Below are 24035 nucleotides of genomic sequence, written 5' to 3'. Positions count from 1 at the left end.
ATTGTTAAATTGGTTAAGTAGAAGTAAGCTTGTAAAGCTGATGAGTAAACTGTGAGTTGTATTAATTCAGATAAAGTTACTTTTTGATAGTCAAGTTAAAGGTATAATAGTAGGAATAATGAATTTTAGCATTGAAGGAGGTTAAGGTTTTGTACGTAGTCGGTACCATATGTATTGGAAACTATGACTGATAAGGCTAGTCCAATAGCTGCCTCGCAGGCTGCAAATACTAAGAGGATGATTGGTATCATGTTGGCCAGAGTGAAGTGTGTGTTTAGGATTGTAAGGGCTGCTAGAATAAATAATGATAATACTATGCCTTCTAAGCATAGTAATGCAGATATTAGGTGGGATCGGTATATTAATAAACCTGTGAGGGATATTGTAAAGGCGATTAAAATGTTAATGTGGACTAGAGACATTTGGTACTTGTGAGTTTAGATCACAGTCTAGTGGGTCGAAATCACTTGTTTTATTTTAAACTAAGTATCATATTTATCTCATTCTAGGCCTTTTTGGGTTCATTCATAGGCTAGGCTAGCTGCCAGTAGGGAGATTAGGAATAGGGCCATAAGGAGTATTGTTGTTAGGTTATTTGTTTGGATTGCTCAAGGTAAGGGGAGCAGGAGAGCAATATCTAGGTCGAAGAGGAGGAAAGTAATTGCTACTAGGAAAAATTTTATGGAAAAAGGTAGGCGAGCAGATCCTATTGGATCAAAGCCACATTCGTAAGGGCTGGTTTTTTCTGCATAGACGTTTAGTTGGGGGAGTCAAAAAGCGATAAGTATGAGTAGTAAGGCTAGGGTTGTGTTCGTCAGTAGCGTTAATAGAAGGTTTATTGTTCTTTTTCTGGGTGTACCGAAACTAACTGATTGGAAGTCATTTGTACTTGTTAATACTAAAAGGACTACGAACCTCATCAATAGATTGATACATAGAGGAATAATCATACAACGTCTATGAAATGTCAGTATCAAGCAGCGGCTTCGAAGCCCAAGTGGTGATTTGATGTAAAGTGGAATATTAATTGGCGTATAAAGCAGACGATAAGGAAAGTTGATCCGATGATGACGTGTAGTCCGTGGAAGCCTGTGGCTACAAAGAAGGTAGATCCATAAACTCCGTCTGAGATTGTAAATGGGGCTTCATAATATTCTGATGCTTGAAGTAGGGTAAAATAGAGGCCGAGTATGATTGTGATGAGAAGAGCTTGGAGTATATGTTTGCGGTCGCCTTCTATGAGACTATGATGGGCTCAAGTGATAGATACACTGGAAGCTAATAGCACGGAGGTATTGAGGAGTGGGACTTCTAGTGGATTTAGAGGGTGGATACCTGTTGGTGGTCAGGAGCCTCCTAATTCAGGAGTAGGGGCAAGACTTGAATGGTAAAAAGCTCAGAAGAAGCCTGTAAAGAATAGGACTTCTGATAAGATAAATAAGATTATACCATATCGAAGTCCTTTTTGAATGGTTGGTGTGTGGTGGCCTTGGAAAGTGCTTTCTCGAACGGTATCTCGTCATCATTGGTATATTGTTAGGGTGTTTGTCAAAAAGCTTAAAGTCAGTAAGATTATTGAGTTGAAGTGGAATCATATGATTAGGCCTGATGTTATAAGAAATGCTGAGAGAGCTCCTGTAAGTGGTCAAGGACTGGGGTTTACTATATGATATGAGTGGGTTTCGTGGGTCATTATGTATTGTCCTGCAAGTATAGGCTTACTAGTAAGGTGAATACGTAGGCTTGGATTAGGGCTACGGCGAATTCGAGGATGATTAATAAGGTGAGGATGGTGAATGTGATGAGGGCTGTGAATAGACTAATATCTATTAATGCAAGAGTTGCACTTCCGATTAGGTGTAGTAATAGGTGACCTGCTGTGTTGTTAGCTGTTAGCCGTACTGCTAGAGCTAAAGGCTGAATAAATAGGCTGATAGTTTCGATTATTACTAATATAGGGATCAGGAAAGTGGGTGTGCCTAGTGGTAAAAGGTGGGCTAGGGATATTTTTGTCTTGTTACAGAAACCGATAATGACAGTGCCAGCTCATAATGGAATAGCTATGCCTAAATTTATAGAGAGTTGAGTAGTGGGTGTAAATGAGTGGGGTAATATTCCAAGAAGATTTGTGGAAGCGATGAATAGGAAAAGTGAGATAAGTTTTAGAGATCAGGTTTGTCCTTTGAGGCTATGTGTAACTATCAGTTGCTTTGATGTAAGTTTGGTTAGTCATTGTTGGATAGCGATTATATGATTATTGATTAATCCATTTGGTGTTGGGAATAGTATGGTGGGAAATATAATAATTAGAGTAGTGATAGGAATACCTAGTATAATCGGGATTATGAAAGGGGCAAATAGATTTTCGTTCATGTGTAATTTCAAGGGGTTTGTTGTTTTTGTAATTTAGTGCACATTGGTTTGGGGGAAGGAGAATAAAAATGCTTTGAGATTTTTAGTTGAAGTAATGTGAAGAGGGTAAAGATCATAGAGAGAATAGTAAGGAGTCATGTTGATGTATCTAGTTGTGGCATATCATTAAGGGGAGTTTATAACTCTCAATCTTTAACTTAAAAGGTTAACACTAGTTTAGCTTCTTAATGAAGTTATAATATGGATGCAGATCATTTTTCAAAGTTCTCTAAGGGTACTAATTCGAGAACGATTGGCATAAAGCTGTGATTTGAGCCACAGATTTCGGAACATTGTCCATAGAACAGGCCAGGTCGTGTTGATATCAGGGTTGTTTGGTTTAGGCGTCCAGGAATTGCATCTGTTTTTAGACCCAGGGAAGGAACAGCTCATGAGTGTAATACATCTTCTGAGGAAACTAGTATTCGGATTGTTATTTGTATGGGTAGGACCATTCGATTGTCTACTTCTAGCAATCGTAGTTCTCCTGGTTTTAGGTCCGAGGTTGGAATCATGTAGGAGTCAAAATTTAGGTCTTCGTAGTCAGTATATTCATAGCTTCAATATCATTGATGTCCTATTGTTTTTATGGTAAGGGAGGGATTGTTAATTTCGTCTATTATGTAGAGAATTCATAGAGAAGGTAGGGCGATTATAATTAAGATAACGGCTGGGAGGACAGTTCAAATAGTTTCTACTTCTTGAGCGTCTATTGTACTAGTGTGTGTTAATTTGGTTGTAAGTATTAGGGTAATAATATAGAGGACTAGGGAGCTAATTAGGAAAACAATCATTAATGCGTGGTCATGAAACTGTAGGAGTTCTTCTATAACAGGTGATGCTGCGTCTTGTAAGCCTAGTTGGAAAGGGTATGCCATGGAGATATACAGGGTTTTCACTTGTGATTTAACTTTGACAAAGTTACGTAAGACTTTACTAATATCTCACTCATAAAGAAAGACATAATGGTTATGATGTTGGCTTGAAACCGATTAGAGGGGGTTCGATTCCTTCCTTTCTTGAATATTTTAGGTTAACATATACTGGTTCCTCAAATGTGTGATATGGTGGAGGACATCCGTTTAGTCATTCAAGGTTTGTGGAGGTGAGGTCTACTGCTAATACTTCCCGTTTAGATGCGAATGCTTCTCAGATAATGAAGATTATCAGTATGACTGCTGTCAGTGAGATGAAGGAGCCTATTGATGAGATGGTATTTCATGTTGTGTAGGCATCTGGATAGTCGGAGTATCGACGAGGTATTCCAGATAGGCCTAGGAAGTGCTGTGGAAAGAATGTCATATTTACACCTACGAATATAATTATGAATTGGATTTTTGTTCATGTTGGGTTAAGTGTATAGCCTGAAAATAGTGGAAATCAGTGGACGAAACCCCCTATGATGGCGAAAACAGCTCCTATTGAAAGTACATAGTGAAAATGGGCAACTACATAATAGGTGTCGTGGAGAATAATGTCTAGGGATGAGTTAGCCAGGATAATACCAGTTAAACCTCCTACTGTGAATAAGAAAATAAAGCCTAAAGCTCATATTAGGGCGGGAGATCATTTAATACTTCCTCCGTGAAGTGTTGCCAGTCAGCTGAAAACTTTTACTCCTGTAGGAATAGCAATAATTATAGTGGCTGATGTAAAGTATGCTCGTGTGTCTACGTCTATTCCAACTGTAAATATATGATGAGCTCATACAATAAAACCCAGGAAACCAATAGAAACTATAGCTCATACTATTCCCATATACCCAAAAGGCTCTTTTTTCCCCGAATAATGGGTAACGATATGTGAAATTATTCCGAAGCCAGGCAGAATTAGAATATATACTTTGGGATGACCAAAAAATCAGAATAGGTGTTGATACAGGATTGGGTCGCCTCCTCCTGCTGGGTCGAAAAAGGTTGTGTTTAGGTTTCGATCAGTTAATAGTATGGTAATTCCAGCTGCTAAGATGGGTAGTGATAGTAAGAGTAAGACTGCTGTGACCAAGACTGATCACACGAAGAGAGGTGTTTGGTATTGGGTTATAGCGGGTGGTTTTATATTAATGATAGTTGTAATGAAGTTAATAGCCCCAAGGATTGAAGATACACCGGCTACATGCAGAGAGAAAATAGTAAGGTCTACTGAGGCTCCTGCGTGTGCTAGATTTCCGGCTAGAGGAGGATATACAGTTCAGCCTGTACCTGCGCCGGCTTCAATTATTGAAGATGCTGTCAGTAGTAGAAAGGAAGGGGGAAGTAGTCAGAAGCTTATGTTGTTTAGACGAGGGAATGCTATGTCAGGGGCTCCAATTATCAAGGGAACTAGTCAGTTTCCAGATCCCCCAATTATGATAGGTATAACCATAAAGAAAATTATTACGAAGGCGTGGGCTGTTACTAGAACATTATAAAGTTGGTCGTCTCTGATAAGTGTGCCAGGCTGACCTAATTCAGCACGAATCAACAAGCTTAGACCAGTACCCACTATTCCTGCCCAGGCGCCAAATAGTAAATACAGAGTACCAATGTCTTTGTGATTGGTAGAGAATAGTCATCGGTTTATGAGCATAGGTAAAATGGCCGAGTAGGCATTAGACTGTAAATCTAAAGACAGGGGTAAAGTCCTCTTTTTGCCAAGTCCTGTGGTGAGTAATCATTTTGAATTGCAAATTCAAAGAAGCAGCTTCAATCCTGCCGGGACTTCTCCCGCCTTTTTTTTCTCGCGGCGGGAGAAGTAGATTGAAGCCAGTTTATTAGGGTATTTAGCTGTTAACTAAAAGTTCGTGGGAGATGTATCCCTCCAATCTAGTGAGGATTTAGCTTAATTAAAGTGTTTGATTTGCATTCAATTGATGTGAGATATGGTCTTGCAATCCTTATTGGGCAGGGGTTAAGTAAAATTATACTTGCTTAGGGCTTTGAAGGCTCTTGGTCTTATAAAAAAGACCAAGTATAAAAAGCTTGGGTATAAAAGCTTAAGTTTTATGCAATTGCCGTACTCTGCCACTTCAACAAAGCCCTGGTCTTGGGCAGAGTATGTTTGCACTAGTTTATTAGGTTGAGACTGGGTCACTAATTGTTTGAAGGCGCTTTTTTAAAGTTGGCCTTATTTCTCTTGTCCTTTCGTACTGGGAGAAATGCGTAATAGATAGAAACCGACCTGGATTACTCCGGTCTGAACTCAGATCACGTAGGACTTTAATCGTTGAACAAACGAACCCTTAATAGCTGCTGCACCATTAGGATGTCCTGATCCAACATCGAGGTCATAAACCCTATTGTCGATATGGACTCTAGAATAGGATTGCGCTGTTATCCCTAGGGTAACTTGTTCCGTTGATCAAAATTTTGGATCAATAAGTGATATTATACTTTGGCTAATAGGCCTAGGTTTTAATCACTCGGAGGGTTTTTTGTACTCCGAGGTCACCCCAACCGAAATTGTCAACTCATATAAAGCTTTGTTATCCCTTGGTGGTATTATTTTGTGCTTTTTGGGTTGATTAATTAAAGCTCCATAGGGTCTTCTCGTCTTATTGTGTTATCCCCGCCTCTTCACGGGGAGGTCAATTTCACTGATTAAAAGTAAGAGACAGTAAAACCCTCGTGTGGCCATTCATACAAGTCCTTATTTAGAGAACAAGTGATTATGCTACCTTTGCACGGGCAAGATACCGCGGCTGTTTAACGATTGTCACTGGGCAGGCAGTGCCTCTAATACTGGTTATGCTAGAGGTGATGTTTTTGGTAAACAGGCGGGGTTTGTGTTTGCTGAGTTCCTTTTACTTTTTTTAATCTTTCCTTAGTGCACACCTGTGTTGGGTTAACAGTATGTTTAATAAATAGTTTAGTGTTGGGTTATATTTATTGGCTGTTAACTATCAGTATATTATCAGTCACTGATAAAAGCTTGTGCGAGGAGAAAATTTTTCTTGTTACTCACGTTAACAGTATTTCTTCTATAATTAAATAGATTAGTCCAATAGTCAGGCTAGGAGTTATTTTACTTATTGTTGAAATTAAAACTTATTTTTGTTGTTGAGCTTGAACGCTTTCTTAATTGGTGGCTGCTTTTAGGCCAACTATGGTTTAAGTTTTATATTACTCTCTAGTAAAGGTTGTATCCATTTCTAAAAAGCTGTACCTTTTTAGACTAACAATTAAACATACGTTGAAACTTGATGTGGGTTTTAGTATTGTTTAATGTTGAACTGAAATTCCTTTCTTGGACAACCAGCTATCACCAGGCTCATTAGGCTTTTTACCTCTACTTATAAGTCTTCTCACTATTTTGCCACATAGATGAGTTTGTTCTAGTTACTGCTTATAAGTAGCTCGTCTGGTTTCGGGTAATTTAACTTAAGATCTCTTTGCTAAATTATTACTAGTTAAGTCATTATGCAATAGACTACACACTCCAAATAGTTGTTCTCTCTGGTGATACAGCAATGAAAGGAATTCCTGCTATGCAGACCTGGAGCTGCTGCCCACTTATCCCTGAGATTGTTCACGTACCTGAGAACACAGTTCAGGAATGAGGGCCTTAGATTAAAATATACAAAAATACAAAACCAGAATATTATGGGGAAAAAAAAGTTGAAATGCACAAGATATGTCATTCGCCCATAGCTAGTGCAATTGGCATCCTGAAGAAAGTGGGAACCAAGGTAGAGTCATCCAAGGGAGCAAATAAATAAAATTGTATTGGCCCAAAATGGGGTGGGAGTGAGCTTAGAAGCAGCAGGTCTGCAGCCATTCCCTCAATCACCCCTTTTGCCCAGCATCACAACCCACTGCTTGGGACAGTTCTCAGCACCTTATCCCAGAGGGGTTTATGAGGGGACAAGATGTGGAAAACCCTTCCTTACTCCTGAGATATTCCATCCCACAAAATACAGTAGCTTATAGGTTGGGTCCATCAATCTGATCTCATGCTTAATCTCTTCACTCTGCCATGGGACATACTATTCCATATCCTTCTTTAAGTGTAAAACAACTTCCCTATCCAGGCCACTTCCAAAGCTGGAGATTCTGGGGATGGAGCAGGTGGGCAGGGGGACTCAGATAAAGCATGCAGGGAGGGGTTCCCTCCAAAGCCTCATGTGCATTTGGATAGGACATGATTGGAGTCCCTTTTCCTTCCCCCGACCAAGAGGTAATAGGGGGCAATGTTGTGGACCCCAGCCTGAGATACATGGAAGTGCCAGCTGCCCCCCCCACCCCGTCCCCACTTTCTCCACTCTGATGATTGATGCCTGCTTCTCAAAACTTCCTAATCACCAAAGAAGCTCCCACCCACCGTGGCTCAATTCGGGGCCTCGGAGCATGGCAGGGCTGTGGATCTCTTCTTCCTCCTCCCAAAAGGAGGCTCATAAATGGATGTTAAATTTTGTCAAAAGCGTTTTCTGCATCTATTGAGATGATCCTATGGTTATTATCACACTGACTAACTTGCAGATGCTGAACCCTCCTTTATCCCTGGAACAAATCCCACTTGATCATGGTATATGATCCTTTTAATGTATTGTTGGATTCAGTTTTATATTTTGTTGAGGATTTTTGTATCTGTGTTCATCAGTGATACTGGCCTGTAATTTTCCTTTTTTTGTGTGCTATCGGGGCAATGCTGGCCCCATAGAAGGAGTTCAGGAGTGTTCCTTCCTCTGTAATTCTTTAGAATAGTTTGAGAAAGATAGATATAAACTCTTTAAATGTTTGGGAGAATTTGCCTGTGAAGTCATCTGGTCCTGGACTTCTGTTTGTTGGAGTTTTTAAATTACTGATTCAATATCATTACTGTAAATTGGTCTGTTGATATTTTCTCTTCCTGGTTCAGTCTTGGGAGAGTATACATTTCTAAGAATTTGTCCATTTCTTTTAGGTTGTCCATTTTATTGGCATATAGTTGTTTGCAGTAGTGTCTTATGATCCTTTGTATTTCTGTAGTGTTGGTTGTAACTTCTTTTTCATTTCTGATCTTATTGATTTGGGCCCTTTCCCTTCTTTTCTTGGTGAGTCTGGCTAAAGTTTATCAATTTTGTTTATCTTTTCAAAGAACTAGCTTTTGGTTTCATTGATTTTTTTTCTACTTAGTCTCTGTTTCACATTTCTGTTCTCATCTTTCATTTCTTTCCTTCTAACTTTGGGTTTTGTTTATTTCTCTAGTTCCTTTAGATATAAGGGTAGATTGTTTGAGGTTTTTCTTGTTTCCTGAGGTATGCTTGTATTGCCATAAACTTCCCTCTTAGAACTGCTTTTGCTGCATCTCACAGGTTTTGGATCATTGTGTTTTTTGTTTTCATTTGTCTCTAGGTAATTTTTGATTTTCTCTTTGATTTCTTCAGTGATCCATTGGTTGTTTAGTAGCATACTGTTTAGCTTCCATGTGTTTGTGTTTTTAACAATCTTTTTATTATAGTTGATTTCTAGTCTCATAGTATTGTGGTAGGAAAACATGCTTGATATGATTTCTATTTTCTTAAATTTACTGAGGTTTGTTTTATGGCCTAGCATGTGATCTACCCTGCAGAATGTCCCATGTGCACTTAAAGAATCTGTATTCCACTGTTTTCAGGTAGAATGCTCTCCATGTGTATCAATTAAGTCTATCTGGTCTAAAGTGTAATTTAAGGCCGGTGTTTCCTTATTGATTTTCTATCTGGATAATCTATTCATTGGTGTAAGTGGGGTGTTAAAAGTCTCCTATTATTGTGTTATTGTTGATTTCTCCTTTTATGTCTGTTAATATTTGCCTTATGTATTGAGGTGCTCCTATGTTGGGTGCATATGTATTTATAATTGTTATACATTTTTGGATTCATCACTTGGGCATTATGCAGTATCTTGTAACAGTTTGCTTTAAAGTCTATTCTGTCTGATAAGTATTGCTGTTCCAGCTTTCTTTTGATTCCATTTGCATGGAGTAATTATTCTTAACCCCTCACTTTCAGTCTCTGTGTGTCTTTAGATCTGAAGTGAGTCTCTAATAGGCAGCATATATATAGGTCTTATTTTTGTATCCCTTCAGCCACTCTGTCTTCTGATTGGAGCATTCAGTCCATTTACATTTAAGGTAATTATTGATATGTATGTTCTTATTGCCATTTTGTTAATTGTTTTAGTAGGGCTTTTTTTTTCTTTTTTGTTTTTTTCTCTTGTGATTTGATGTCTATCTTTAGTGTTGTGTTTGGATTCCTTTTTATTTTTTTGTGTGTATATGTATATCAATATTTTGGGTTTGTGGTTACCACCAGGTTTTTACATAGCAGTCTATGTATATATAGACTGTACACACACACACACACACACACACACACACACAACTTAAGTTGCTGATCTCTTAATTTCAAATGTATTAAAAAAAAAACCTGCATCTGTACTCTCCTCCCCTCTATGATTACTGTTTTTGATATCATATTTTACATCTAATTGTTTTGTGAATCCCTTAACCGCTGATTGTGGATATAGATTTTACTTTTGTCTTTTAACCTTCCTACTAGCTTTGTGTGAGGATGATTTCCTATCTTTACTGTGTGTTTACCTCTACTGGTGAGCTTCTCCATTGCATAATTCTTATTTCTAGTTTTGGCCTGTTCTTTTTTGCCTAGAGAAGTTTAACATTTGTTGTAAAGCTAGTTTGGTGGTGCTGAATTCTCTTGGATTTTATTTGTCTGTAAAGCTTTTGATCTCTCCATTGAATCTGAATGAGAGCCTTGCTGGGTAGAGTATTCTTAGTTGTAGGCTTTTTCTCTTTCATCAGTTTAAATATATGATGTCACTCTGTTCTGGCCTGCAAAGTTTCTGCTGAAAAATCAGCTGATAGCCATATGGGAATTCACTTGTATGTTATTTGCTTTTGTCTTGCTGCTTTTAACATTTTGTCTGTAATTAAATGACAAAAATTACAATATGTCTTTTTGTATTTTCTTCTTTGGGTTAATCCCGTATGGGGACTGTCTGTGCTGCCTGGACTTGGGTAACTGTTTTGTTTCCCAGGTTAGGGAATTTTTCAGCTCTTTTGTCTTCAAATATGTTCTCAGTGCCTTTCTCTATCTTCTACCTCTGGTATCCCTATTATGAGATTGTTAGTGCACTTGATGTTGTCCCAGAAGTTTCTTAAACTGTCCTCACGTTTTTTCTTTTTTCCTTTTTCTGTTCAGTGTTAGTTATCTCCACTGCTATCTTCCAGCTCCCTGATCCATTCCTTTGTATCATTTAGTCTACTATTGATTCCTTCTAGTATATTTTTCACTTCATTTATTCTACATCTGTTTGGTGGTTCTGTATGTTTTCTTTCTGTTGAAAACATCTAACTTCTCACTCTGTGCATCCATTCTTCTGAGCTCTTTGATTTTTTTTTTTTTTTTTTTTGCGGTACGCGGGCTTCTCACCGTTGTGGCCTTTCCCGTTGTGGAGCACAGGCTCCGGACGCACAGGCCAAGTGGCCATGGCTCACGGGCCCAGCCACTCCGCGGCATGTGGGATCTTCCCGGACCGGGGCACGAACCCATGTCTCCTGCATCGGCAGGCAGCCTCTCAACCACTGCACCACCAGGGAAGCCCCTTTTTTGTTTTTTTTTTTTAGCTCTTTGATTTTTGATCAGCTTTATGATAGTTACCTTGAACTCTTTCTCAGATAGATTGCCTAACTCTGCTTCACTTAGTTGTTCTTCTGGGGTTTTATCTTGTTACTTCATTTGAAACATGTTCCTCTGCTGCCTTGTTTTGCCTAAGTTGGTGTTAGTATTTCTGGATATCTGGTAGGTTTCCTGACCTTGAACTAGTGGCCTTCTCTATCAGACATCCTATGCATCACAACACTCCCCTCTTGTCAACTGAGCTATCTGTTCTGGGGTTTCCCTCATGAGGGCTGCATGGATCCTTTCTTGTGGCAGGCTGACTATGTGGGTGGTCTGGTAGGCCTGACTGTCTCCTAGTCTGGTTGGCTGTGAGACCCAACAGTCAGGACTCTTCTGGAGGCTGCTGGTTTGTGGGGCTTGGTCACAAGGCAGCTGACTACAGAACCCCAGGGGCCTCCAGGGCTGGCTTACTGGTGAGGAGAGTCAGGGTTGCCAGCCCACTAGTGAGTGAAGCCGGGTCCTGGGGTTAGCGTCTGACTACTGGCAGGCAAAACCATCCTGGAGTCTGGCTTCAGGGTAGATGAATTTTAAAGCTAATGATAGATTCTAATCACATCTTTAAGAAGCTATATCATGATAAATATTATCTTGAATATATAGAAGAACTAATACTTGCTAATCAATCTCAGTGGGTGAAAACTCAGAGGTCTACGTCATTTTTCTAATTCCAGGTGGACCTCTGCTATTGTTTTTAATCTTTAAAGTAAACTATTTTAAATGAGAAATTCCTTTCGAGGTTTTTTGTTCTCTAAATTTCTCTTCACCAGTAAGATAGAGTTTCCATAATATGCTTTTAAGGCTGATTACTAAAACTTTAAGTGATCTATTAGAATATAGAGTACTTTTCCTTCACTGGTAGATATGCAAGGATTCAGGAAGCCTATCATAGCCTAAATATCTTAAAACATTTCTTCAGAATATGGCACTTTTCTGGTACTGTGTGTGAGTATGTACACAAGTGACATTGGTAGGTTAGGTATATGTATCCCTTTTCTGTATATATCATATGTTGCTATCCTACAAAGATGGCATTTAAATTTAATGTTATTTTACTGAAGAAATGGGTTATCAAAAATCAGTTATTTCTGGAATTAAAATTTCTATTTTAAATAACTGGAAATGTAAAATTGCAAATGGAGATTATTTTTCCCATTTAATGAATGCAAACTCACATGACAATTTGATGAATTTTAAATAGTTTGGAATTTCTTATTTCTAGTTTCTTAGAGAAACTACAAAAGGCTAATAGACCTAAAAACTGAGAAATAACATTTTTCTCAAGTTAGATAGTAGTTTTACATAGATACCTTGATATCATATCAAATCATTAGGTTGATATTTTCAGAGTCAAAATTATAACACCAAAGATTAAAATAAAATATATTTTTGTAAATTTATTTAGATCAGATTATTTTATGAAATACTTTTAAATATGCAAAAAGTATGAATACATGAAATATGTATTGCATATTTTAAGATGCCATAATATAGCCTTTTTAAACATTTTAAAATTATATTTATTTTTTCTTAGATTTAAAGTAATAATATGGTTATATTTATGCATATACAACAGCACTCCCTGATTTTAGTATTATCATAAATACTTCCTCTTTCAATACTTCAATTTTTGTTCAATAGAGCATCTTTCAAAATGCTCTGTTGAACAAAAATTATCTGATTATTGCAGACATTTTCATGCAGGCAGAAAACACTTGAAATTTATAAATTATGTGCACAGTGAATTTTGATTAAACGTTGATTATATTGAGAGATTTTAATAGTAACACTTCAAACTATTCTAAATAGACATATATGTGCCATTTAACTCAGATGGTAATTTGTTTGTGGGATTCATGTTGATGATTTACTTGAATCAAGCAAGTTTTTTGAATGCCTGCTACATACCAGGCATCTCACTAACTTCTGGGATTACAGCAACGACTCAAAGCAGATAGTCTTTGCTCTCATGAATTTTTGCAGTCTAACATAATGATCCTAATACGTACTTCCCATTTTGAGATAAAAGGTACCATCAATTGTTGGCAGAAAAAATACTAGCCACAGACTTACATGTTTGCCTTCCAGCTTGACTTTCTCTTAAAGCATGACTCTATATTTATAGGCCAACTGAACTCTGTTATTTACAGTAGATTCTTCTTTTTTCAACTATTATTAATATAAATACAATTATGTCTTACTCATGTAATATGACCTACAGAAGATATCTTTCACATACCAGGAATATTTGTGCCATCTCTAAATGACTGTGTCACAGAAAGAAGGTACATCTTCCAGAGCCTTAATTTTAACTAATAGTCAACAATTAAAAAATTTGAAGTTACAGATAAACATACCATGGAGGAGAATGTTGAATTCACATTCAACATTCAAAGATATTAAATGTTTGACACAACACAACACGTCAAAGATATTAATTTAAGTACAACACAACACTTCAAAGATATTAATACAACACAACACTTCAAAGATATTAATTTAAGTAGCATGCTTTTATATAATCAAAGCCCAAAAGATGATCTCTGAAGCCTTCTAAAAAATATAGTAATACGAATGTCTATGTGGTATCCTATCAATGCCTACAATGATAAAAGTTTTTATATACCAAATAGGAATTTTCAATAAAAAATACACAAGGTTAGAATCTTATTTAGGATTATATGTGAAGATAGTTTATTCAATTTCAAATTGCTTTTAGTCTACTCAAAGTCAAGTGTCTTGTTTTGCTTCAACTAAATGAAAAAAAAAGAAGTAGCCTATGCTGGAGAATGAAAAAGTACAGAGAAAATATTTTGTGAGACTTAGCTGACATTTTGAAACAAACTAAAATCAAACTGAAATAATTTTATTTTGGGATATATAATAGATTTCAAAAAACAAATGGTATTAACTGACAAGAATCTATTCATTGTAGAACATTTGAGAGACATCAAAATTCAAGATGTCAAAAGAATGTGCAAATAATATAAATAAAACGTTCACTTTCGTACTTGCTATTCATTAAAGGATGGAAATGTAGAGGTATTAACTGGTCATTAGTAATACAAAATTAGAATGAAAAGCTTTGCTTTGAACAATGTTCCATAAAGCTTATTCACTACAGAGGAATCTTAAATTCTTTCTAAGACTTGGGACAATTTTTCAAAGGTAGCATTTAAATTACTCACTCTGTTAATTTACTCACTCTGTTAACTCACTCACGTATAACCTTTAGTCTGACTCTTGTCTATAAAAGTGCTCACATCCCTAGAAAAACACTTTGAAGGATAGTAAATGAACCCTGTAGAGATTAGTTCCTTACTAATAATGCCGACATCCTGCCTGTCCTAAAGATTAAGATAAAGTACGTTATTCAGCATTTTCACCAAAACATGCTCCTATAAAGATGATCATGTTATTAAGCAAAGTAAATGGTTTTACAAATATTCTTCTGAAATGTGACTCCACTAGCACTGAATCTTCCCTTTTATATTAATGGTGTTTTGAAGACAATGTAATATAACAAAGATCTCTGGTTATAATTTTGATGGTACCACACTATCAGACTTTCAGACACTCAATATTTATGTAACTATCATACTCACGTTTACCTTTGGAACGGTTGCAGTAATCCTCTATTATGTGTTAAATGAGGGAGTGATACCACCAAGCCAAACTGAGCAAATTAATGTATTTTCTGATTTTTTTTTTAGCAGACAGATTTTTTAAAGGGTAAAATTATCTGAGATTATAAATACATACACACCCAGTTGCCTATTCAAATTTTGAAGTATCTAAACTAAGATATCGAGTGAGGGACAGGAAGAAGAACTATCCTTAGTGATTTAATCTAGCAACCTATAGTTCACTATCAACTGATTTGTTGGCAAACCAAAAAAATTCTGAGTAGTTTACATATATTCAATCAACATCCGTCTTCTCTGCTTCAGCCACACTTGTTATCAATCATTTTCTCCAGCCAATTTTTTTGCCGTACCTTAAACTGACCAACGATATTTTTCCTTGTAGCCTTGTGAATTTTAATTTTCCTGTCTGAAATGTAAATTTATCAGCTAAATGCATGGCTCACATCTTCAGTCAGTTTTGGTCAGGCTTCTGCTCAAATGGGGTCTCCTTAGACAGACACCTGAAATAGCACCACTGCCTCCCCACTTGCCTATCACTCCCTGTTGTCTTGGCCTGCTTTATTTTTTTCCCTAGAGGTCCTGCTTCTGCCACCAGGAGGGCATTGGTTTTTCTTTTTTTCTAGTTTTTCTAGTATACCTTAACTGATAGCTATTCCTTTCCTACTCAAAACCATTTTAAGAAGCAACTCTCTCAACTACACACAGGTCTGACTATTCAAATCACCGTTTTGTAGACTTGTAAATTTTTGGAGGCAGACAAACAAGGAAAATATACCAGCAAAAGCAAGAACAGGTAAAAGGAGATTGTTTAATGCTCTTATAATGAAAAGAACCTTGTTTCTGAGGGGTCCTGAGTTAATAAAGAGTTCTGTGCTAAGCAGCCAGCACTTGAGACTTGAATTAAGAATTACTGTTAGACAAAACTCAGAATCTAGAAAACAAAAATGAGGACTGATACTAAACAAACAAACAAAAAAACCACACAAAAAAACCTTGCCTGTGGTCATCAGTGGCAAGTGGTTTGGGTAGGTTAAAAGGAACACTACAATATATTATATCTCCATATTCTACTTAAGTAAACCCATTTGTATTTTAACCAAGCTGAATGTACTTTAATGGTATGTAGCTATGACAATTCCACAAAACTTTTATTATTGAGTACGGTTAAGAGATTCATTTTTATTCTAAGGAATAAATATTATGCTATTTACTGAAATTGTACCATCTGACATGAATACAAAATCTAGCTTTAGTGCATCCTTCAGTTTCATGAAGTAGCGATAGATGAAGGAAAACCAAGTACTTTCGTATTCGTTAATCCATGTGGCACACTTAAGCATATTTAGTTGAATTACATTAGCAATTCCAGGTGGAAATATGTGGCATTTGAATCTTTGTTTTGAAAACTGCTGTAGGAGGTATTTTAAGTCCAAGAACAGTTTCAAGTCATCTGAGGGTTATGGTTCTCATCCAGGGATTGCTGAGAACATTTACACTGTTGATTACTATAGTCAAGTGACAGTAGTGGTCCATTTCAGATTTCCATTTCAGCTTTCCAGTGTCCTAACAGAAAAGTCATACCTTTGTTGCCTGACAACAGAGATCAATAATCTAGCAGCCAATATTTGATCATGGGGAACAGAAGTGAAAAACCACTCATGATCAACAGGAATTGGGGAAAGAGTCATTGGGGACAGGGTAATAGTGGAATCTAAGATCATGCATAAGAAAGAGCAGTTGTAGACAGAATCTCCAGGAGCTTGATGTTAAAACAAGCAATTGAACTTTGGTGCTTCTCCCATCCCTGAGTTCCTAAACTTCCATCAGACTCACTCCTCAACTAAACTCAAATTCTACAACGTAAGTGTAAAGAGTGTGCTGAATATGCAAAGAAAGCTCAAAGCAAAGTCCCTTCACGCCCTTCCCAAAACAATGTCATCTTATGGATGTCCTTTCTACCATGCACTTATCTCATCTTTGTTGCCTAAATTAGGAGTCAAAATATTGGTGGCTTGCGGGAGCCACACAGGCCACAGGAGCCACACAGCTGTATTTTGTTTGGCTAATAAAAGGAATCAATTTAAATTAGAATGACTTATCTTTAATACACAGAATTTCCTATTCTGAAAAAAAATTGAAGGTTTCTTTCTACGTGGTTATGAGTAGACAGAACCTAATAGGTCTTCATTTCTTGTAGCACACAGGCCCATTCTTATTGCCCACGAAGGCCCATGGTCCATCGTCCAATAGTCTATACAGATGAAACCAATAGTAGCTTCAGTTGTCTTCCCTAGTGACAGGATTTAGATACTCTCTCTACAGAAAAATGGTTCATTATAACAGCATCACTTGGCACTAAGTGTGTGTATGTGTGGCATAATTTAATTCTATATTATTCAGATTTATTTCTATTAGACATGAGATTAAAGTAAAGGATTTAAAGAAAAAGGAAAAATAGAATAGAATGTTCTTTTCTTAAGTGTGTTTTTCATTTCCTTAGAAACCAAGGGTTACTTTGCACAACTTAATCTTTTCGTCATCATTAACATTAGCATTCTGAAACTTAAACAGTAAACAAGAGCCACTATATTGAACAGAGTTGTTTTCCTTGTATAAAACACCCTAGCTTGCTGCCCTTTTTGACTTCTGTCTGCTTTGTATAATTTTTGACTTCTGTCTGCTTTGTGTACTTCTCCTGTCCCTTATTTTATGATCATTTCACTAGATCCAGCAATACCATTGTATATTAGGTGCTATAGAGTAAACGAGAAAAGGAATATCAAAAATGAAATATGATTAAATGTCAATATAATTTTAGATAACTTGAGATAACCTATTTCCCTAATGCTTAGAAAGTTTTCAATTTACTTATTTCACAGTTATATATTCAGAAGTTTGCAGCTGCTGACCTTTCATAAAATAATACTTTGGCACAAATGAAAAGTAGCGAATGCATCGTTGAATATGTAGCTCCAACAGTAATGAGCAGAGCCAAATTGTTTTCTACTAGGATAATTGTCTTAGTCACTGTAATAAGAGGATTAAAATACATGAGGAATTGGACATGATTTTTTTTTTTTTTTTTTTTTTTGCGCGTTACGCGGGCCTCTCGCTGTTGTGGCCTCTCCCGCTGCAGAGCACAGGCTCCGGACGCGCAGGCTCAGTGGCCATGGCTCACGGGCCCAGCCGCTCCACGGCATGCGGGATCTTCCCGGACTGGGGCACGAACTCCTGTCCCCTGCATCGGCAGGTGGACTCTCAACCACCGCGCCACCAGGGAAGCCCTGGACATGATTTTTTTACATCAACTTAGGTCTAATATTGACAAGTGTATTTTGGATAGTTTCATTTAACTTCTTCAAAACTTACAAAAAATTATATTTCCTCATCAATGTGTATGCCTTTCACCAGAAAGAACTCAGAATGACTTAATGATGACTGGGAAAAGTAAAGAATAGAATAGCAAAGAAATTTGTAATCATAATTTTGGGGCTAGGCAACATCCACAGCAATCTAGCCAGAAGACCACTAATGTCTTATAAAAATATTTAATATTTTGGCAGTTAAGAATCAAGTTTGGATGTTATAAAATTATAGAACAAGGGGAATATATTTTCCCCTATTAATCCAGAAAAACAAAACTCTCATATTGCACTAAAGGTCATTTGCTTGATGTCAATACGGATGATCTTGTATAACACAAACAAAGTTTTAGTCTTCATACTTCAAAAGCTTGTACAGTCATCTATTAATCTACCTTTGTATAGAACTTTGTATAGAACTTCTATTGTTAGAGTTGCTGTGTTTCATAAGGCTTTATGCAGCAGACTGTACATTTATTTTTTTTTAATTATTGTTTCAAATAGAATTCTAGGATTTGTTGATGAAAACCACCAGAGACAAACACTATTTACCTTAGTGATAAGGCAACAATGCAGAATAGAGGTAGGATAAAAGTGCCTTAGAAAGTAACTGTTTAAAACCAAATCCTTAGAACTATCCCTCCCATAGGACATATATACTGGATCCCTCTCTCACTTTTATTTTCATGAGTAAAGCTCTGTACAAATTTTCAAAAGCTTAATATCTAAAAACATGTTTTGTACTTCAGGTTTCATTTAATATGTAAATTATGTTGGCAACACTTTGTTATATGTCATATTTGAAATAACCAGAATCGTTATCATAGAACTGAGAGAGAATTAAATCCAGATCTTAAGCTGTATCTTTGTCCTGACACATTGAAAGAAACATGGCCTAAGAATAGGCCCAGATAAGGATTTCTATCTTTAATAACATTTCTCCCAAACATTTACATGAGCTGAGGACTCTATCTATGGCAACTATATTGAAACATTTTTCCACCTACTATATAATCTCTAGCACCTTTAACCTCCTGGTGGCATCTTCAACCACTTTCAATTTACCCCAATAGAACATTGTCATCCAGTCTGCCTGATAACTTGCCATCTTGGTTTCTCAGTTTCCTCTCTTCTCAGCATCTTGTGCAGTCTCTCATCTGGGGTTCTAGTCATCTTCTACTATGAGGTATTCTACAGAGTTTATTCTTATTCCACTATAGTTGTTCTTGCAAAAATTTTCCGCCAGTTTAGACCTTGCTCTCTTTAGAGAATGAAAGAGAAGAATGAAGATAAATAGGCAAAAAGGGAGGGTTCTGAACCCTTGGATGTAAAAAAACAAAAAACCAAAAAAAACCACATTGCACTTTTTTTTTTTTACACTTTGTTTAAAAGTTGGGAATATTCATACAGAAACATTGGTTATTTAAGACTTTTCTTTCCATGAGTGCAAGACCTATTTTACTAGGAGTATATGAAACTCTACTTGCAACCCTTTGGAGGTGTATAAGGCAGAGTTTGGCGAACTCCCTTGCTATAAATCTAAGATATGTAATTGGCAACTATAAGGAAAGAAGAACATCAACATAGAACTTTAATCTTCTACTCTTCCAAGCTTAGTGATTTTTGACAACGGAAGGAAAAGGATGATGATGAGCAACTTGCAAATGCCCCTCAACAACATAATTGTTTCTAATGAAGAATCAACTTCCCTTCACTCCCCTAGCTCCATGCTTGGGCCAGAGAAACCCCACAGAAGAAGTGACCAACTGAATTCATTGTTCCTTTCTATAACCTCCTCTACCTTCCTAGAAGTATAGGAGGGTCTGTAATACTCAAGCCAGTTCACACCTGGTTCTGCCATGTGCGCTGACCAGGACACATTCTCATTGAATCAGCTGTGGCATCCTCTGTTGGCATCTCCTTTCATAATGTGAAGACACTCCGTCATCTTTCATTTCTCAAATTTGCTGTGAGCCCACAATATCTTAACTGGAAATCCATAAAGAACATTTAGGATGAGCCTCCCAATCTCTCACCTACATAGTGATATCCTTTTGCCTCTGAGCCTGTTTATTTTTGTACAATTATGGTGTTACGTTCAAACCATGACTTCAAATCATTTTCTTGTCCCCTTGACTCAGCACTGCCTATGTATTTACCCAGTTTCTCAGAATTAGTCTGAACCAGTTGTTCCAAAGTCTTTTTGAATGCCATTCTGTAGTTGTTGTAAAGCAGCCAGGGCCCTGACTTGGCAGGCACCCAGAGGCAAGCTTTAAATAGTTCCAGTGTAACCGTTCCTGACCTCACTCCTTCCAGTAGGGACTCAATGCCATTAGGCAGCTCTGAGTCCAGTGAATCTAAAAATGTATTTCCAGTGAATCTAAAAATGTATTTCCAGAAATATTTTTTTAAAACTTAGTTGTTTTAGAGCAGTGTTTTAAGTTCACAGTGAAAAGGAGAGGGAGATAGTTTTCCTATATACCCCTTGGGCCCCTTCCCTCCGACATGCATAGCCTTCCCCATTATCAACATCATTCACTAGAATGGTACATTTTTTTTTTTAACCAAGGATGAACCTACATTGACACATCATAATCAGCTAAAGTCCACAGTTTACCTTAGGTTTCCTTTTGGTGTTGTACATTCTATTGGTTTGGACAAATGTATTATGACATATATCCATCCTTAGAATATCATGCAGAGTGTTTTCACTGCCCTAAAAATCCTCTTTGCTCTGCCTGTCTTCCCCCCACTTACCCCTGGAAACTACTGATATTTTAATTTTTCCCATATTTTTATCTTTTCTGGAATGTGATAGTTGAAATCGTACAGTACATGTTTCCTTCGGCTTGGCTTCTTTCACTTAGTAAAATGCACCTAAGTCTCCTCTGTGTCTTTTCATGGCTTGATAGCTCATTTGTTTTTAGTCTGTATTTATCTGGATGTACATAGTTTACTTATCTATTCACTTACTAAAAATATCTTGCTTGCTTCCAAGTTTGGGCAATTATGAATTAAGCTGCCATAAATGTTCATGTGCAGGTTTTTGTGTATACATAAGCTTTTCTGGCAAAAAATTTTAGATATTTTAAAATAATCTAAGTGTTTCTTGGTACACATTCTCCTCTCTAAATGCAAATACTCATTAACCATTTTCTACATACTAGTTCTAGAGCTTTCTGGTGGTGGTCAGGAACCAATGTGATTCTCTTAATGGGTTGATTTTGTGTTCTTACCACATAAGCTTGATTTTCTGGTAGTTGTGATGAAAATAAACTCCTGGTTCAGATCGAGGGTGATATAATGAATCTGTTACCAATATACTACTGAGGACAAGGACCAAGGAGAGGAACAATCTAACAGGTCCCAGGGTGAGAAAGAAGTTTATGGATCTCTACCTGTTAAATTTTTAATTCTTTAAAACTTATACTGATGTGCAAATTAATTTAGCATATATATTCATAAAAAGGAAATATTTCCATCCCACAGAGTATAAAAATCTTGAAATATGCAGATGCATGTGACAAATAACGGACGTTCTATGAATGTACCTTAGTGACTTATATAAGAAAATTAAATATATATATATATATATATATATATTTTTTTTTTTTTTTTGCGGTACGCGGGCCTCTCACTGTTGTGGCCTCTCCCGCTGCGGAGCACAGGCTCCGGACGTGCAGGCTCAGCGGCCATGGCTCACGGGCCCAGCTGCTCCGCGGCATGTGGGATCTTCCCGGACCGGGACACGAACCCGTGTCCCCTGCATCGGCAGGCGGACTCTCAACCCCTGCGCCACCAGGGAAGCCCCAAGTATATATTTTAAAATACCTGAGTTAAAAAATAATACCCGAGGTATTTAAAAGCTATACTATAGTAGTATAGTAGAGGATGTATTTGGCAATGGAGATTGTTCAGCTGTAGACATCAATAAAGTAAGCCAAAGCAAGTTGACACCCAAACTTACTAGTTTGGCTTAATAAAGGATTTGCTGTGCCTTACTTTTAAGAAGCCCCAGAACATTTACAAATAGGTGCTTATTTTTCTGGTAAAATAGGATACCCACATGTTTTGTTACTACCAATTAAAAAGATGCAAGAAAAAAGAAACCAAGAGTTTAAGAGCCAGACTAGAATTAACTGTCCTATTGGGAAGTTTCTTAGATTGCCTAAAGAAAAATATGAAAACACTTTCATGGATTGTTTCCTTTAGACTTTCAAGGCAAGAATGATTGCACACTACATTGTAATATCTGGCAGAGGTTCATTTGATCACCATATTTTTAGAAATTTAATGTGAAAGAGAAATGTCAAACCTTTAATCTCTAGATTGGTGTTTATACTCCTTATGTTGACACTCAAATAACTTTGGCAGCATTCTGAGTAGTTGGCAGTTTCTACAAAATATGCCAATTAAAGAGCACAGCAACTACATCATGCCACCTTCTTCTAAAATATAAATATTGAACTTTCACTACATGCCATCATGCAGAACTGCTATGACAACATCTTTGTAGACTTCCTGAGCTCCTTTAAAAAGTGGGATCTCATCAACACAAGGAAAGGTAAAATATCATTACTGTGGCTATAATTATCTGGTTGGCGAAATAAGCTCTGTATAGAATTACAGGTTAAAACAACTATTTAGTAAAATTAAATGCTTTAGTTCAGCTCAGCTTATATGTTCAAGGGAATAGGTGAACAATGAGAAAATATAGATTGGTTTTCTATCACATTTATTTTTTTGTCTCTGGTTAAAAAGCAAACTTTTTATTGTAGGACATTTAGAAAACAAATTTGTTGACAGGAAAGTAGTTAACGATAAACCATAATCTTACATGTGAGATGAAATTTTTCTGGTATAGTATTTATATATATATATATTTTTTCTTTTCTGCAGATACATATAGGACTTATTTCTAATTTATTTAAATGCATCCTAATAACTCATTATCTTCATATACTTTCAAGCTCAATAGGGACTTTTTAAAAATAAACAAACCTGTGTAATTTTTATAATATTTCTATAATTTAGTATAGACACTTAAATTTGTTTAAACAAAGGCCAGCAGTGTTATGGACATTTTTGGCTGATTCCAAAGGAAGTGAAAGATGTTCAAGAATAAAATTTATGCCAATTCTTCTAAGAAGTAAAAGAAATGTTTCTAGTAAAGCATAATAAATACTGATACATTATAAAGTGAACCAACACAGGTATTATGTGTACTATAGAAATTTTCAAAATACACGTAGGTTGAATTTCAGGGAAAAGTCACTTTCCAATAAACCACTTGACATTCTTTTTTAAAAAGACATCAGTCTGGAAAAACAGTGTTGAGCCTAGACAGAAAGTATAAATCAAACCCAGTGGAAAGTCTGTTACAGAATTAGTAGACAAAATGAGCCACAGAACATTCTCATATTTAGAATAGTTTGAAATAGAAAGCAAGACTCAAGGGATTTCCACTTTACTGTTACCTAATAGAGGAGGAGAATCTCTAAATATCTGTAAAGTTTAGAGACTAGGAGAGTGTTGGGGAACAAAAATGCTAATTTTTTGTTAAGGAAAATTAAATTTTTGAAGATTGTAATATAAATTAGGAATAAGTTGTTAATTATGGCAGATAGACTGAGTGAAAATTCAGATTTCCTCCTCTGCTCTACACCTTTTGTCAGTTTTCTGTTCCCAAGCACTTTGTTTTCCTAGTAACTATTCTTTTTTTAAGATTTTTATTTTTTGATGTGGACCATTTTAAAAGTCCTTATTGAATTTCTTACAATATTGCTTCTGTTTTATGTTTCTTGGGTTTTTTTGGCCACGAGGCATGTGGGATCTTAGCTCTGTGACCAGGGATCAAACCCGCACCCCCTGCATTGGAAGGCGAAGTCCTAACCACTGGTCCACCAGGGAAGTCCCCCTAGTAACTATTCTTAAATCACCATGTCTAATAGATTATGGATCTTAATCCTTACCAGACTG

General features: G+C 36.7%; 1 protein-coding gene and 2 pseudogenes across 1 annotated transcript in view; all 3 read right to left on the bottom strand.

The window, feature by feature from the left end:
* The window catches only part of PCDH15 (protocadherin related 15), an 817584-nt gene that overhangs the window by 562656 nt on the left and 230893 nt on the right, over positions 1-24035 (bottom strand). The window lies entirely within an intron of this gene.
* On the bottom strand, positions 1573-2541 carry LOC132507584 (ATP synthase subunit a-like; annotated as a pseudogene).
* Positions 2291-3670, bottom strand: LOC132507585 (cytochrome c oxidase subunit 2-like; annotated as a pseudogene).

Source organism: Lagenorhynchus albirostris, chromosome 16, assembly GCF_949774975.1.
Source record: "Lagenorhynchus albirostris chromosome 16, mLagAlb1.1, whole genome shotgun sequence".
Classification (NCBI taxonomy): domain Eukaryota; kingdom Metazoa; phylum Chordata; class Mammalia; order Artiodactyla; family Delphinidae; genus Lagenorhynchus; species Lagenorhynchus albirostris.
This window is presented reverse-complemented; position numbering and strand designations above follow the sequence as displayed.